Raw genomic sequence first — 16142 nt, forward strand, 5'->3', positions numbered from 1 at the left:
ATATGTAATGCTATTGAATGGGACGATAAGCAAGACATAGAAAGTTGCTAAATAAGGAGACTCAAATCTGATACCCCCCATCAAGATACAAGATTTAGGCAGGATCTACACTACTGCTTTGTAATTGTTTATAATGGTATTGACAACTGTTGGGGCCCATGACACATTCCATATACCGCTTTCAATGTGTTATAACCTGCTTGTTGATCTGACCCTAGTTTGAGTCCTGCTGCCTTCATGTTGCTCAGTGCAACCAAGCCTTGTCATTGAAAGCAGGGAGCTGTCCACTTGACCCTGCAACTGATGGTGCTGAATCCTTGCAGCAGCCTCAAAGCTTATTGCCGGCCCAAATTCTGCAGGCAACCAGATATGTGGCTTTTGTCCCACTGTAAATCTAACGTAGCCTGCAATATCAATTTTAGCCTATTTTGTAAAAATTGGTCAGTGAAATGTATTATGTATTATGTATATGAAGCTCTCAATCATATCTCTCAACTTCTAAAGTTGGGAAGGGGATGTGCTATTAATATATCACAAAACAGGCATTATTTCAGGAATGTGTAGGAGAGGAGCAGAATATTTGTTCCATTCATTCAATTCTGTAGTAGCATAAATACTTTTGATAAGTTAACACACTGTTCTAAGCAAATGAACAACTCAACTAAACCTTGTGACTGGAAAGATGACCCCTTATTTTTACTAGCGCTCTGTGGATTATTATAAAATGTGGATTATTGTGAAGCCAGTGACAGAATCTGCTGTGACTTAAATGGTTTCCTGGATGCAATTTGCTTTTGAATATAAACATCAAAACCTTCTAAGCCCCAGATATGTCTCTTGCAGTGCTGTCTCCCCACCCCCTGAGAAGTCTCTTAATAATATGGTCAAGTGGAGACTGTCAGGGGGAGTGCAGGCAACACCCTTGAAAATGGCAGTCATAATGTGATATGGGAAGATTTTCATATTCAGCATGAAAGGAAACGTCCCCTATCTGACCTCCAAAGTCTCCTGTTTTTTCAAGCTTTTCTCTACAGTGGTAAGAAAACTAAGATATATCAGTTAAACAGGAAAACAAGGCAGATGATCAGAATTTTTTCTCTGGCTATTACTGTAAGTTGGCACAAATGGCAATGAAGTCATTTAAATTTCCAGAAAGTGCTTTATTGTATGTCTCCTTAGTATATCTGCTTGACTTCTTTTCCCCCAAACCAATCCCAATTTTCCTTAGGAAAAAGTTTGTCCCCAATTCCAAACACCATAACTTTTCTTTGTTACACATCCTTGTCTTTCCTCAATCTTAAGTCCTGCTCTACATGTCAGGGTTACTATTTATAAACTCAAAATGCTTTTATTTTGATCACTAAAATTCAAAAGAATGCAATCCTACATATGCTTACTTGGGAGTCCTACTATCTTCAATGAGACTTACTCATTAGTAAGAATGTTTTGGACTGAAATCTTAACTTCACAACACTTATCTTTCAAAGCTCCTTGTCATAAAAATTAACTCATTAATCATTTTTGGTGTCACCATTTTTAATAATTCATTTTTTAAATAATTATTATCTAAACAAGAACGTGACAATGCCAACCAATTTCAAGCCCATCCACCTTTTGCGAGCTATTCTATGTAACATTGTTTTACCAAATATTCTTCAAAATGCATCAGTCTTTTCCCATAAAGTATAATTGCCTTGTGACTATGAGCATATTTAGATTTATTTCCTTGTTTATTTTGTACATTCTAAGTATCTTACATTATTTGAAATATTAAAAAAATGTGTGAATTATACAAAACTGCTGAAATAGTAATGTTCTGCTTATCCTCATCCACCAAGCACCTGCCAACATAAAAACATCTTGTATAATTACAGAAAAAATGCTCAGTTTACCCTCTGTTGACCTTCTGGGTAAACAACCACCGAGCATACAGCTCTATAATACATCGTTTGTATCAGATCCGTCAACGGAACACTCTTTGAAAACATAAAGATTGGTATGGCCAATCCATTTAACATCCCCTTATTTGTTCTCTCAACCCAATCCCAATCCAGAACTATAGCTGCTTACAAACATACCTTGAAATAGAACTCGCTGCATTTTTCCTCTTCCTTCCATGTTGTGAATCTGGCTTCCTGTGGCCTTCACAGCATATTGGACATATGTATTTACCAGCAGTTCCAACACTGATTCGATTATCAGTCTTGCCTCAACCACTAACCCCAAGCTTTAGGATGGTTGTCTTCTCCCCCCAACTTTTTTTTTAAAAAAATAAAAATCTTCAATCTTGCCTTATTTGAAAAATGGAAGACATTGTAAAAATATTGTAAAACTGTTCTGGGGGAGGGAGGAGTGGTTGCGATGTCACAAGCATTAGCTAATCTGTGCTATGCACAATCTACTGACTTTGAACGCTTCCCTCAAGCTCAGCCTTGTAGAGGATTAGGTATGTGCGACCGCATGGTGGACGTGCTTCCAGAGCACATTAGCTGCCCTTTTCATGTGACTCCTCTACAAACCCTGTGTAGAAAGTCAGACATACACACACACCAGACATTGTGAATCATCTGGAACTTTTATTACACCGATTTGGTTTACAATCTTTGTACTTTGATATTTCCAACAAAAAGGCAACATTGTGATATACTGTTTGTACATATAGAGAGACAGACAAACAGAGCTAGATCATACTGACATATTGAAAAGTAAAAACTGTGTCAGTGCTCACGGAAAAGGGTTGTCAGAACTGGATATATTTCCACTGTTGCTTTGTTCGGTGCAATGGATATCAGTGTCCATCCATGGCTCTGCTGCCTGCATACCCCTCGGCCAGTGGGGCTTTTAGCTGCTTGATATTGTAGCCATAATAGATCAGAAAGGATACTTGTGTGAGGTTATCTCAGGTGGCAGCAGCAGCTGTATTCAAGGTGTTGACAGCACCACCCCATAGTCCTTACATATCAATGTTTGCTCCCTTCCTAACCTATGTGTGGACTCTCCAGTGGCTTGAACTACAGGGGTTCCACAAGCATAAGAAATATGCCAATAGCAGCAGCTAGAAAATATCCCCCTGAGACACATCTAAGAACATCAGAGATTTGTCATCAACCACTTAGTTTTTGATGCTGAGGCAGGTTGGGTTATTAAAGTTACAAAATTATGTATTACTTAAATTACACACCTGAATTGAGAGGGTTTTTTAGTCGCTCAGGGAAAGGCCCAAGACCCCGGAGCTCTCAAGCAGGGTAAGCGCAACTCCTCGCAATGTGGATGAGACTTGTTACTTCAGGGTTGGACTGAATCTGAGAACGAATGTGAGTGACAATCACAAAACAACCTGCTACCAAAGAGTGGATAGTGCAGAGGAAAAAAATTTGAGACCATGAGGAGGAAATGTGCAAGTAAATGCAGTGCTTGTTTGTTCATCTCTGGTGAAGATTTGAGCTAGATAAAATCACAGGGCTGAAGTGGTCTGTGTGGTTATGCATTTCAGAGTATATGCTTCAGATGGATAGTTACAAAAAGGAAACATGCCAAAATCATCCACTAAATTTCCCAACATTGAGACTGCCTGGAGCTGATGCTGTGTCATGTATATTTACCTAACCCAGAGAGTTTACATTTTAAAAAGGCAGGTGAGCATTAGTTGCAAGGGAAAGCTTGCTTTGGACTAAACCTTTGTGTCAGGTTTTAAGAATATACAGTATCATTAAATTATTCTGAGCCTCTGTGTTCATTTTTAAAATATGAGTCAGTTTTTTCCTGTGACTGGAGTGTCGCTTGAGCCTCAATGTAAATTCATACTCCACTACAGATTCATTAGTGGACACAAGTGAAATCAGTACTTCCCTGATTTGCTCTCTCCATAAAATGCGATTTAAAAAAAAACCTACTTCACAGTGCTGATGTAAGTACTTATTTAGATTTATAGCTAGCTTTATCTTGAAGGCTAATATTGAGTAAAAATTTAAAAGCATAAAACTTTTTAAAACAATAAAATAAGTACCATTGAAAGGCCCTATCTTAGTCCTAACCCCTGAAAGCCATCCCAAATAGATACGTCTTACACCACTTCTGAACAATCCTCAAATCTAAACATTGGTGAATCTCTGGCTCAACAATGATGGAGGTGCCACAGGTGAATTTGTGACATCCATCACAAAACTATCAGCTGCAGTATCTGTAAATGGCTAGTCTGTTTCAAACGTAAATCACAATATGGCTGTCAGAATTTTTTTTAAAAAAAATGTCCCAGTGCTTTTTGTGATGCCAGTATACATTGTGGGCCTCAAGAAATGCTGAAAAAATGCCAACTAGCCAGGTGAAGAAATAACTGTCAACTGCTAACTAGAATAGGTATTTCTGCTCTACATTCCAGGAATATTTAGATTTGTCTATGTATCTCTAGGGCAAAGAAACAAAGGCATAGTGAGCTATCAATTTGCCATCCTTTCTCTGCAGGGGATGGCTTAACAAAGTGGCTTCTATAGATCTTCTATGGTGGCTTCTTTAAATTCTGAAGAACAAAATAAGGGCAGAAAGTACAAGCCTTCATTTGATTCTGCTGGTCTGAAAGCAGATTCTATATAAAGCAGTGAACTCTACTTTTCTGAAATGAATGCATGTAATAGAAGGGCCATTTTCTCTGTAATGACTACCTCTGTCTCTTAGCTTTTCCTGTAAACAACACAGGCATTGATCTGGCATGTGCAAGGTTGGTGCTGTTAAAAGGGCTTCTGCACACATTATGACATTTCTCCAGAGCACACTGGTTGTATGTTAGGCTCATTATGTTAGAAGTAGCCCATAGCCATCCTCTGGTAAGTTCCAGCTAACGGCAGAGAGATTCTCCAGAATGTCCAGTTACAAGGAAGGGGATTTTGACTAAATATTAGGAAGAATATTCTGATGGCATTTGACAGTGGAACAAACTGCCTTGAAAAAGTAGTGGACCTACCTTGTAAGAGGTTTTAGCAGAGACTGGATGGTCAGCAATCAAGGGTGCTCTAGTAGTGGATTTCCTGAACTGACCGCGAGTTGGACTAGATGATTTTTGAGATCCTTTCCAACTCTATAATTCTAGTTCAAGATATAGCAACCAAAGTATAAAGTGTAATATTAGCACAAGTCCTGACACATGTTGCTGATTTTAATCCTGTGCTGGCTATTAGTTTGTAGAAGAGCAGACTTCATTTAGGACGTTCTGCATGTGTCCCCCAGCCCCTCTAGCATGCTTGTAATGGACAATAAACTCAGACTGAATCCTGGCAAGACGGAAGCCCTGTGGGTGAGTGGTTCCCAAGTCCGGGAGACAGGCTCATTGCCTGTTCTGGATGGGGTTGCACTGCCTCTGAAAGAACAGTAGTTTGGGGCCATTTCTGTCGTTGGAGGCTCAAGTAGCCGCCATGGCTCGGAGTGCCTTTTACCATCTTCGGTTGGTTCACCAACTACGGCCTCTCCTGGACAGGGATAGCTTGACCACGGTGGTACAGGCATTGGTAACCTCAAGATTGGATTACTGCAACGCGCTCTATGTGGGGCTGCCCTTGAAGCTGCTCCGGAAGCTGGAGCTAGTGCAGAATGCTGCAGCTCGGCTGCTGTCTGGAGCTGCCCCTTTCCAGCATGTAACTCCTCTGCTGAGGGAACTGCACTGGCTGCCTATTCGCTACCGGGCCACACATGTTGCAGCTGCAGGAAGGTGTCTTCTTCACAAGTTCTCTGCATGTAAAAGCACCACAATGCTTCTGTTACATGCAGAGAGCTTGTGAAGAAGATGAATCTCTGCTGCTGCCGCTGCAACAACAATAAGTGTGCCTTGACCCACCTTTCTGCTAGGGAGGTGACACAGAGTAGCAGACACAGGAAGGTAAGGAAGACAAGTGGCCTGTTATGTTTGTCTGCTCACCTACAGACAGCAAAGGCCTGCCAGTCATTTCCATGGTAACAAAATTAAGTGGAGGGATGCTGCTTCTGCATTTAAATGAACTGGTGAAGGAATGAAATGCTCTTAAGATGAAGGACTAACATGTTATTTTTGGATAGGAAAAAGGGTTGCATCTAGCTGTGGGATTGCATCCCCAGTCCCTGACCCAGAATCCTTTCCTATTAATTGCCTATACACACGCTCTTTCTTCCACCTACCAGTACCCACTACTCCCTTTCTATCCACAACTTTTCTAAGCCAATTTACCTCACAACAAGCCTTGTATGCATTGTTATATCTCCTTGTTGAGAAGGGGAAAGCCTTCTGACACCACCCAAGAGATAAAACAATCCCCCCTCAATTTCAAGAGGCCATGTGATATGGTCTATAATTAACCATTTCTATAGCACTTTACAATGTTCAAAGATTATCATCTTGTTCATGATCTGGCTTCTCAGAAACCGCTCTTGAGAGATTCGAAACATCTGTACAACCCTTGTTGGTGAGGAATAACTAACAGAGGCCGTTTCTACACCTGCCTTTTCCCCCAGGATTGTCCCGGGATCATCCCTGTGCATGCAAATGACACACGGATCCTGGGAGCAGGCAGGAATGATCCCTCCGTTTTCCTGGGTTAATCCTTAGGTGTAGAAAGGGCCAGAGTGGCAAAGGACATTTCTCTTGGTGGTGAACTGCAAAAGAAATCATTCCTCCCAATAGTCCTTCAGGGATAAAAGGAAGCTGAACCATTCCTTCCTTTTCAAAGCTTCTGCAAAACAGGCCAGTGAGAACTTGGGCTCGGAGTTATTCCAGAACTCAATGTTGTCTAGGGTGACCACATGGAAAGGAGGACAGGGCTCCTGTAATTTTAACAGTTGAATTGAAATGGGAATTTCAGCAGGTGTCATTTGTATGCATACAGCACCTGGTGAAATTCTCTCTTCATTAAAACAGTTAAAGCTGCAGGAGCCTTGCCATCTTTTGTATCTGGTCACTCTAGTATAGCTCCTGCAGCTTTAAATGTTGTGATGAAGAGGGAATTTCACCAGGTGCTGCATGCAACGCAATGACACCTGCTGAAATTCTCTTTTCAATACAACTGTTAAAGATACAGGAGTCCTGTCTTTCTTTTCATATAGTCAGCCTAATGTTGTCTTTTTTCTTCAGCCACTTTGGAAGGAAAGGGAGGGCTCTTGCCCTTCCTGAAGAGTGCTAGGGAAAATGATTTGAGGTGATTTCTGCACACAAACTCCCCACACACACTTCAGAGGGGATGAGAGGGCATAGCTCCTTTCCCTCTTGTCATCGCAAGTACCAGCTACATCCTTGCACATGGCTAGTACCTGTGCACTCTGTTATTATCAGGAGTGTTCCCTGGCAGTAACTGGAAGTACACATGTACCACCCATGGTCAGAAGTAGTTGGGGGAGGGGGTTTTCTGGCAAGCATACAGGGTCTCTGCTATCATGAGAGACTCTCTCGTAACCAGCCCTATCTGGTTGGGTCCCCAGCATGTCTGCACTTGGGGTCCAGCTTTACTAAAATATAGTAACTAGTTTTAATGCCCTCTAGGCCCCATTAATTGCTGTTTACTTATCCGAGTGTTTCTTCATTGGAAATAGAGGTCCAAGCTAGATGAAATGACAGATCTCCCACATGGGATCAGATTAGGGCTGCGGCCTTCGGGCTCAATGCAGAGTATTTAACCCTTTTCACCCATGTCATTTTGCTGCTCCTAATTGTCCCCTGAAGCTCTTTACCTATGGGTTTTTTCCCTTGTATATACAGCACACAGCATATATCTTTAACGTGCAATTTCAATAGGGGAAATAGCACAGAGAAAGCATTGGGCTGCCAGTACTGTGGCCCTGATCCAATTCTTACCTCTCTCTCTAGCAGCTACTTTTACCATTTGAAAACAAAAACAAAATCCAACCTTTTGAAGCCGTAGTCATGCTTGGCAGAGCCTCCGCTTGAAACAATCAGGCTGCAAAACATGTGATAGTACTTTCTGCAGAGTATCAAGATGAAGCCCTTCTACGTCACATCAGCCAACCAAATGTCCTTTTCAGAAGGATGGCTTCACAGTTCCTTTTTCTTTTCATATGCATGGTATCTTACCATGGTATTTTACATGGTACGTTTTCTGCTGTGGCCATGAATTCAAAATACTATCAAGATATATCAGAAGATGAGAGAAGCAGGGCCATTCCATCAGCTCTGCTGAAAGACCACCTCTTCATCAGGCTCCTCCTCTTCCTGAACTGCTTCCATTCCAGCTGGTCATCGTAAGAAATACTACTAAACTTTGTTGCCTGTGTTTTCCCATCTTCCCCCCTCCCCTTTTTCCTTTTGTGTTGTGTCTTTTAGACAGTAAGCGTGTGGGCAGGGACTATCTTATTTTATTGCTTGTATGTAAGCTGCTCTGGGAGCCTTTGCTTATTGAAGAGTGGGGTAAAAAGGCTTTAAATAAATAAACTGTAACTCCTGCAGAGTTACATGCATGTTTCCATCAGGTTCATCACTGGGATTTAGAGATGGGGTGCAGCTCATGTTGGCCTTGGGCCAGGGAGACCTGGCGTTGAAACCCTTCAACTTACTTGGTAACCTCAGGCCACTCACACTCTCAGCCTAATGTTCCTCACAAGGTTCTTGTGAGGACAAAACTGGTTAATACCCATGTATGCCACTCTGGGATCCTTCGAGGAAGAGCAGGTGAAAAATGGGAGAAATAATAAAATTAATAGAGAACAACTTAAATCAGAGAATGTTAAAGTGCAGCTTGTGGGCAAGCTGACTTGGGGGAATGGACAGTGTCACCTCAGAAGCTGCTGCAGGTTGGAATGACTACAGTTTCCAGCATGTAGTGCTCCAGCTTGACAAAGAATATTTATGTTTTGTGTATACTGTGTACCAAATGGACAAGCAATCCAAAATTCTATTCTCAGAATAAATGAAGTAAGTTGGCATCTTAGAACGGTGTGCATCTTAGAATCGTGGGTGTGTCTTAGGTGTGTGTTTTTTTCTGTTGGTGGTACTGAAATTAGTGTGCGTCTTACAATCGATGGCGTCTTACAATTGAAGAAATACGGTATAAGCTTTTCTTCACAACAATGATGGATTCAGACTGCTAGTTTAAAAGAAAGCAGATCACCATATTCTGACACTGAATGTCTAACATTCACATCAGATAACAGATTCCACACTTGTGCAATGAATTTACAGATGCATAGATACAATCTAGATTATGACTTGTTTGTCACTGTTCTAGGATTATGACCCTGAAATTGAATCTTAAAAAGTGAAAATGTTTTCTTACTAGGAGGGCTTTCTCCGCTGTGGCACCCCGGTTGTGGAATGAGCTCCCCAGAGAGGTCCGCCTGGCGCCTACACTGTACTCCTTTTGTCGCCAGCTGAAGACCTTTTTATTCACTCAGTATTTTAACACTTAATTTTAACTTAAATTATACTGTTTTAACTCTGTATTTTAACCTTATATCAATTTTGCTGCGTGGTTTTATCCTGGTTGTGCTTTTTATATTGTATTTTGTATTTGTGTTTTTTAACTTGTTGGTTGTTTTATGATGGTTTTAATTTTTGTGAACCGCCCAGAGAGCTTCGGCTATTGGGCGGTATAAAAATGTAATAAATAAATAAATAAATAAATAACTGGACAAGGAAACTTTGGTATTGGATCCTGGCAAATATCAACCACTATTTTGCAGTTTTAGACTGTTATAGATTCCCTAATATATATAAAAAATCTTTTGTCTTTGTTGTTGTAGCATCACCCCTGTTTGCAGCAAACGCAGAAGTATCCTCTGTATGAGCAAATCTTAATGATCACATCCTTAGCAAAACAACGGGGAGCATTTCCATTCACAAGAATGAACAGATGCAATAAGAGAAATAGCTGGCTCAATTCTTCAAGATCTTATACCAAGGCACAAGTTGATTTTTTAAAAAACCAAATGTGTCTCTGAATATTTTATCCTCTGCACATACCAAGAATAAATGTCAGCTGTGCATGTCTACTCTGCATTGCAGCACCCATATGAAATGCCTCTAAGACAGCAAATTTAAATTGCTGGATTTTCTTGCCTTTCCAGTTGATATCTTGTGATTTAATAGAGCTGGACAAAACATTCCAAATGCTGCTTTTTAGGAAACATCTTTTAAACGATAAAGTTAATGTTTTATAAGGAATTTGTTCCAACATTTTCAACCTGTTAAATTTTGGGGTTGATATATGTTTCTGATGTGTATATACATACATATATGTACATACACACACACACACACACATTTGCCCTGGTTTTTCCATCTAGCTCTGATAGAAAAACCATGGAAGACAGTTTATAGAACCATAAAAGGCAAGCTCTTTTACATCACTCACACACCTTGTTATGCATTTTCCCACAACATGAGTGAAGCACTGTTGCTTAGTGAGAAAGAAAAAGCAAACCACAAAAATAATCTCATATTTTTAGGAGGAGAAATAATACACCTTTTATCACCTAGTCCTATGAAGATGCTCTTGCCTCTGGAGACTTGTCTGTGCGTCTAAGGGCTCATTTCCCCCCCCCCAATAAGCATTTTTCACCTTGATTGATTAATGGGATGCTGTCCAACACCAGCACTCATTAGCTATCAGCTGATGGCACTACTATGGAATATTTGAACCATGTAACTGATACAGATACTAAATCATCTGGACACATTCTAGTTATATTTCTCCCCAGTAATGGCTAAGACAGCAGTAGCAGCAGCTCATGCTGATGAAAAGTGAAAGATTTTCCAAGTATATGTGTGGGTACCCCACCCCACCCCAAACCACAATTTTACAAATCTGTGTACAAAAATAAAATCACAGTGGGTTATCCAGAAAATCTGTAAAGTTTCAATAATGTGTAGGTAGGGCATCTGTACTCATACATCTAGAGTGGCTATTTTTAAAAAATAGGCAAAACAAAAAACGCAAAAGGTTGTGCTTATAGCTAAAGGGTGCTTGTTAAAAGAGGCGCCCACTGAACAGCAAAATGGACTCACAGATTCTCAGCAGTTCCTTGAAATGTGACCTAGGTGGGTAAATGTTGTTTTGTCAGAAGATACTCTTAATGATCGTAGAAGAATTTGTTTTTCCTGTGGGACTCCATGGTGACGCAATTTCATCATAAGACAGGCAAGGTGAGCAGAGGAAGAGAAGAGAAAGCTATGACAAGCAGTAGTTCTTTTACATTTGTCTCAGATCTTCAACTATGGAGAAACCACATCTTGGCTAGGAAGACCTATCCTTCAGAGATGTCTTGAGCCTAGCATGGTACATCTCAAACTTGTTTTCTTTCAGGTGGCACTGGGAGGATTAAACTCTTGGGCAGAGCATGCCTCTTCTTCATGGTATGGTCATAGACTCCATTATGGAAGAAGGAAAACAAAATAAGTTGGTGAATTAGATTATTGTATCTCCAAAGTCTATTGCTTGAAGGCCACATTCGTAATTAAATGCACCTAACAGTGCAAGCCCATGAACACCTACTTTTGAGTAAACACCATTCAACACAGTGGGACTTACTTCCAAATAAACATGCATAGGATTGGGCTACAAGAGTGGAAACAATCAGGAAACCCACACTAACCAGTTAAAAGCATACTGCATGGCTCTTCTCATTGTATGGAGAGGAAATCTCTAGCCTCCAACTACAAAGGAATCCCAGCGGCACTATCATTACTCTTTGCAGTCAATTGGAAACCTTGGAAGGAATGCAGAGCAATTATTATCTTACCATGCTGGTCAGAAGATACAGCAGGGGTGGGGAATCTCCAGCCTGACGAGGCTCCCCATCTGGCCAGGGCAGTCCTCCTACAGGGGATGGGGCTTGACCTTTAAGTCCTGCCCCTGGAGGAATCCAAACTGTTATGTCTGATTCTCCTGCACACCATCCCCCTTGCAAATGCGGGGAATCCTTGTTATCTCCAATCCCAGATAAGAGATAACAGTAGGGATGCAGGCACACATGTAACCTCCTCCATGCCAGCTGAGTCATCTTTCCCTGCACCTCCCATGTGGAGTTGCCCGACTTGGCCAGTTGGACTTCTCTTCCCAGTACTTTATCTGTGCTGAGAAAGGCATGGAACCCATGCCTCTCTCAGAATTACAAAGGCAAAATTGGTGGGGCTGGGGTCATGGTGTCAGTGGGCATTGCCATGCACACTGACATTGTCTGGTCTGCAGAGGACCTTATGGGGGGCAATTCACATACACCCCATCTTAAAGGTGTTCCCCACCCCTGAGGTACAGGCAACTGCTTCTTCACACACTTAGCAGACACTTCTAAGTTTTTAAACAACGTGTGGCAAATCCCGGTGTTAGGTCCCTCATGTTCCAAATGTTCCAATAGATCAATTATTACAGAGTTAAAAGTATTTAGACATTGAAATGTTTTCATGATACTATGAACTTCCCGTGGTTTAAGTAGAATAACACTAGGATCCAACATACAGCCTATTAGAAGCCACATGAAACGTAGCCCCTCTCTCTTCAAAAATACTTGTTACTTTGTCGACTGAAGGAACAGTAGCAATTCTATTGATTATTAATAGATGCAAAGTATGCACATTTTTATAGCTTAATGTGTGCCCTTGCAATAAAATAAAATACTGGCCTGATGTCACAGGTATCTTTAGGGCTGTTGTTGGCAATGTCATGGAACTGTGTTAGAAGTCCATTCTCTTTTTCCAATTAAAAATCGCTTAAACAGAAGCCAAATAATTACAAATATGTGTTCTGAATTTAAATGTAGAGCTCTGTGTGGTACTATGAACTCTGTCCAGTCTTGTAAGCTTTTCCTATATACACACCAAAACAATGAATGCTGTAGCAGGTGCTGCTTAGCGGTGAAGAATTAGGTGAAGAGCAATGAAAAAGCAACATCATGGTAGTAACACCAGAGGAGAAGGGCCAAGGTTATTATTTCGCAAGCAAGAGGATAATTCAATAGATAATTCAGTGTTCTACCATCATTTCCTTAAAGCCAGGCAATAAAAGAAAAATAAATAAAATTACTTATCTTTTATAAACACACCTCTTAAACAACAAAAGTAAAAATGCATTCATAATCTGAATGCCAAAAATGTTACATAGGTGGGTGGTGTCTATGAAAATGAACGGATGCATACACTAGTGCATAGATGGCTGGGGGATGATGGGGTTGTAGTTCAACACATCTGGAAAGTACCAGGCTGGGGAAGCCTTCACTAGGCAGAGCGCTCTTGTGGCCCTTTGGTGTTTAGTTGAACCACGAGTCCCTTTGAGCCATGCTGGAACTGTATGTGAGCAAGCTCCCTCATGACATGCGTCTGGAAGGAGTCTTCCCATGCCCCAGGTTTAGCACTAAAGTGTCAAATCAGCAATGCCCACTGAAAGAATGGGTACAGTCAGGCAAGGTCTTATGCAGCCCTTCCCAGGGCAGATTATTTCAAGATTGCTCTGTGTGCTGTGTGGACACCTCAGGGAGGTGTATATGGGTGCCATGTGGCTTCACAGGCCCTGAATCAGTACATCAGGCTTTCAGAACACCCTCATGCTAACCCTCAAATCTCTAAGCCTATAGAGTCTGTGAACAAGGTCTATAGAGGCTTAATCTACAAAGATATGGTCAAGTGAATTTAAATATAAGGGCTGCTTTTCATGATCTCGGAGTCAACAGCTGAAATTAATGGCAAATCTCTCCATTTTTCTAACCAGCTACTGCAGGAATGGTCATCTTCCCCACCGCTGCAGGCCTAAGTCGGTGGTGCCACTTAGGCCTGCAGTGGTGACACTTCTAATTCATTCCAGCACTGGGAAGGGTGCTTGCAAGCTGCAAGGGAAGCCTCAGAGTAGCACAAGCCCAGCTGCATTCTACTCTCAAGCTTCTCACTCAGGTGGGCCGTGCACCACTCCAATGCATTCTCTCCTTTAATGCTGAGAAGATGTTTCAGCTGAAAGTGGCAGAAGCTCCCCAGTCAAGGTGATCATGGTGAGGGAAAGGGGTGATGAGAATGACATCATCATGCGTAGGTGCCCCTCCCCTGAGCAACATGCCCAAGGAGAATGAAGCCACTTGGGCTGGAAGAGTTGGACAAGCCGGGCCTCTTGGATTAAACTCCGTCTCAGCCAGTTATTTCCAATAATACAGTGTGTAATGGCATGTCCAATGGATGGACAGGTAGCAAAAAATGGGAGGGCTGGGAAACATCTGTGTCTGGATCCCTAGAGAACCACTGCCTGGCAGTGTAAGGCTAGATGGACCAATGGTCTGGCTTGGTAAAGGTAGATTTCTATCTGGTCTAGTGACAGCTCCCTCCACAGTGGGGCAAATCAAGGCCAATGTGTCCTGGAGGTTAGCTTTGTCAACCCATTTTAAGAACTTGTTTGAACATTCTTTTCTTTTCTTTCGGCTTGGCATTCTGAGGAATAACACTGACTGGGTTCGGACAATACGATAACCCCCGATAGGTTAATTAATGGTGGGTTAAATAAGCCACATAGGTTATTGTGTCATCTTGTTGGAATTTTTTAACCCACGATGGTTTATTTGCCTGAAATAACCCAGTCTAATAAGCCATGGTCTGCAGAGTGGGTTATTTAACCCACGGTGGGTTATCATACCATCTGTTAGGCACGGTGGGTTAATTTCCTTGCCTAGAGAGTCACATGGCAAGAGTGGTCCTGATTGCTGCCACTGTTCTCTCTGAAATGGAAACAGCAAAGCAGTTGCAGCACCCTCCTCTGGGTGTAATTGCGCAGGGTTTTGAAGATGAATCGTGTGCCTCCTGACTAGGTAAGGATGCCTATGAAGTTTGGTCCCAATCCTGCAAAATTCCAAGGGTTTTTTTGTGCCACCCCCTTTTTGGTACACAGCAGGATTTTGCTCCTTGTAGCCCCTGCTGTGATGTGCCACGGTTTGGGTGGGAGGATTGCAACGGGACAAAGTGTAGGAGGAAAAAGCTTAATAAGCTATGCACAGTTGTTTATTCGCCTGGTCAAGTGGTAGGGCATGGTGTACTATTTCCAAAATGAGCTACTGTGCATCGCTTATTAAGCCATCATGCACTAAAGTGTTAACCAAACCTGCCAACTGAATTATAAGTGACTGTAGCTCCCACCACCATCCTTATTTCCCCAGAATACATCTGGGCCCCAATGCATTCTGGGGTAACAAAGATATTGGCCATGGATGCTGCAGCAACTTCATTTGGGGCTTCTCTGATGAGTGCCCAGCTTATTTTTTGTGGGGAGCAATCTTCAGGTGGTGAGGACAAGCAATGGTGCTCAGCTTGGCACTCAGTGCTGATTGAAGCAGCTAAGGCAGCAGCCCCTGCTATCTTCATTCCCCTGAGGTTAGGGCCCACCAGGGTTGCATGGGGGAGGGGGCAGAGAGCAGCTTTCCCAAAGCTCTGTCAAACCTGAGTCTGGCCATATGTTCCCATTATAGATACCACAATTTTTCCCAGGGAAAAGTAGCATTACCAATTTGATTTGGGGGTTTCACTACCTCAATTTTCAAATGTAAATAGCAATTATTTAGTGAAATTATACCTAGGTGCATTTGCAAACAAGTGTGTTCCGTTAAACTCAGTGGGACTTCTGTTTCAAACTGTCTTGAAAGCAAATTTCTTGTGGTTATGACTGCAAAAACACAGCAATAAAAAAAAATACAAAGGACCGAGATCATCTAGTATCTGAAAGCCTAGATGGTTTCCCATTTTTACTATTTTTAAAATATTGTGATTTTGGAAATCTGAAATCATTGGAAATGATGAAGACAATATTTGCTAGTTCTGTTAAATCACGACAGGAACAGGAGATAACACGAGAATGTATTTATTTCGGAAAGGAGGGAGTCAAATGGTATTGCTAATCTGGGTACAAACCCTATGGGATTTTCTTCTCTCTATCCCATTAACTTAACTTTATGGGCTGTTTTATTGGTTTGTTTGTAAGCTAGCCTTGGGTTCCCTAGGGTAGAAAGTCAAGCTAGAAATTTCAAAATAAATTCCAACAAGATTCAAGGAACAGTTCCTGCTAGGTGCTATTAAAAGAGATTTCCAGTCTGAAACCAACCTTATATTTAAGACAGTAGTCTCTTCTGAATTGGCAAAGGATATTGCAGTTAAGAAAACAAAAAGGGATCTCACAAAGCCCTTTTTGCTATTTCTAGCCTGGTTGCTGTTCGTT

The sequence above is a fragment of the Elgaria multicarinata genome, chromosome 4 (genome assembly GCF_023053635.1).
Source record: "Elgaria multicarinata webbii isolate HBS135686 ecotype San Diego chromosome 4, rElgMul1.1.pri, whole genome shotgun sequence".
In the NCBI taxonomy this organism is placed as follows: Eukaryota; Metazoa; Chordata; class Lepidosauria; order Squamata; family Anguidae; genus Elgaria; species Elgaria multicarinata.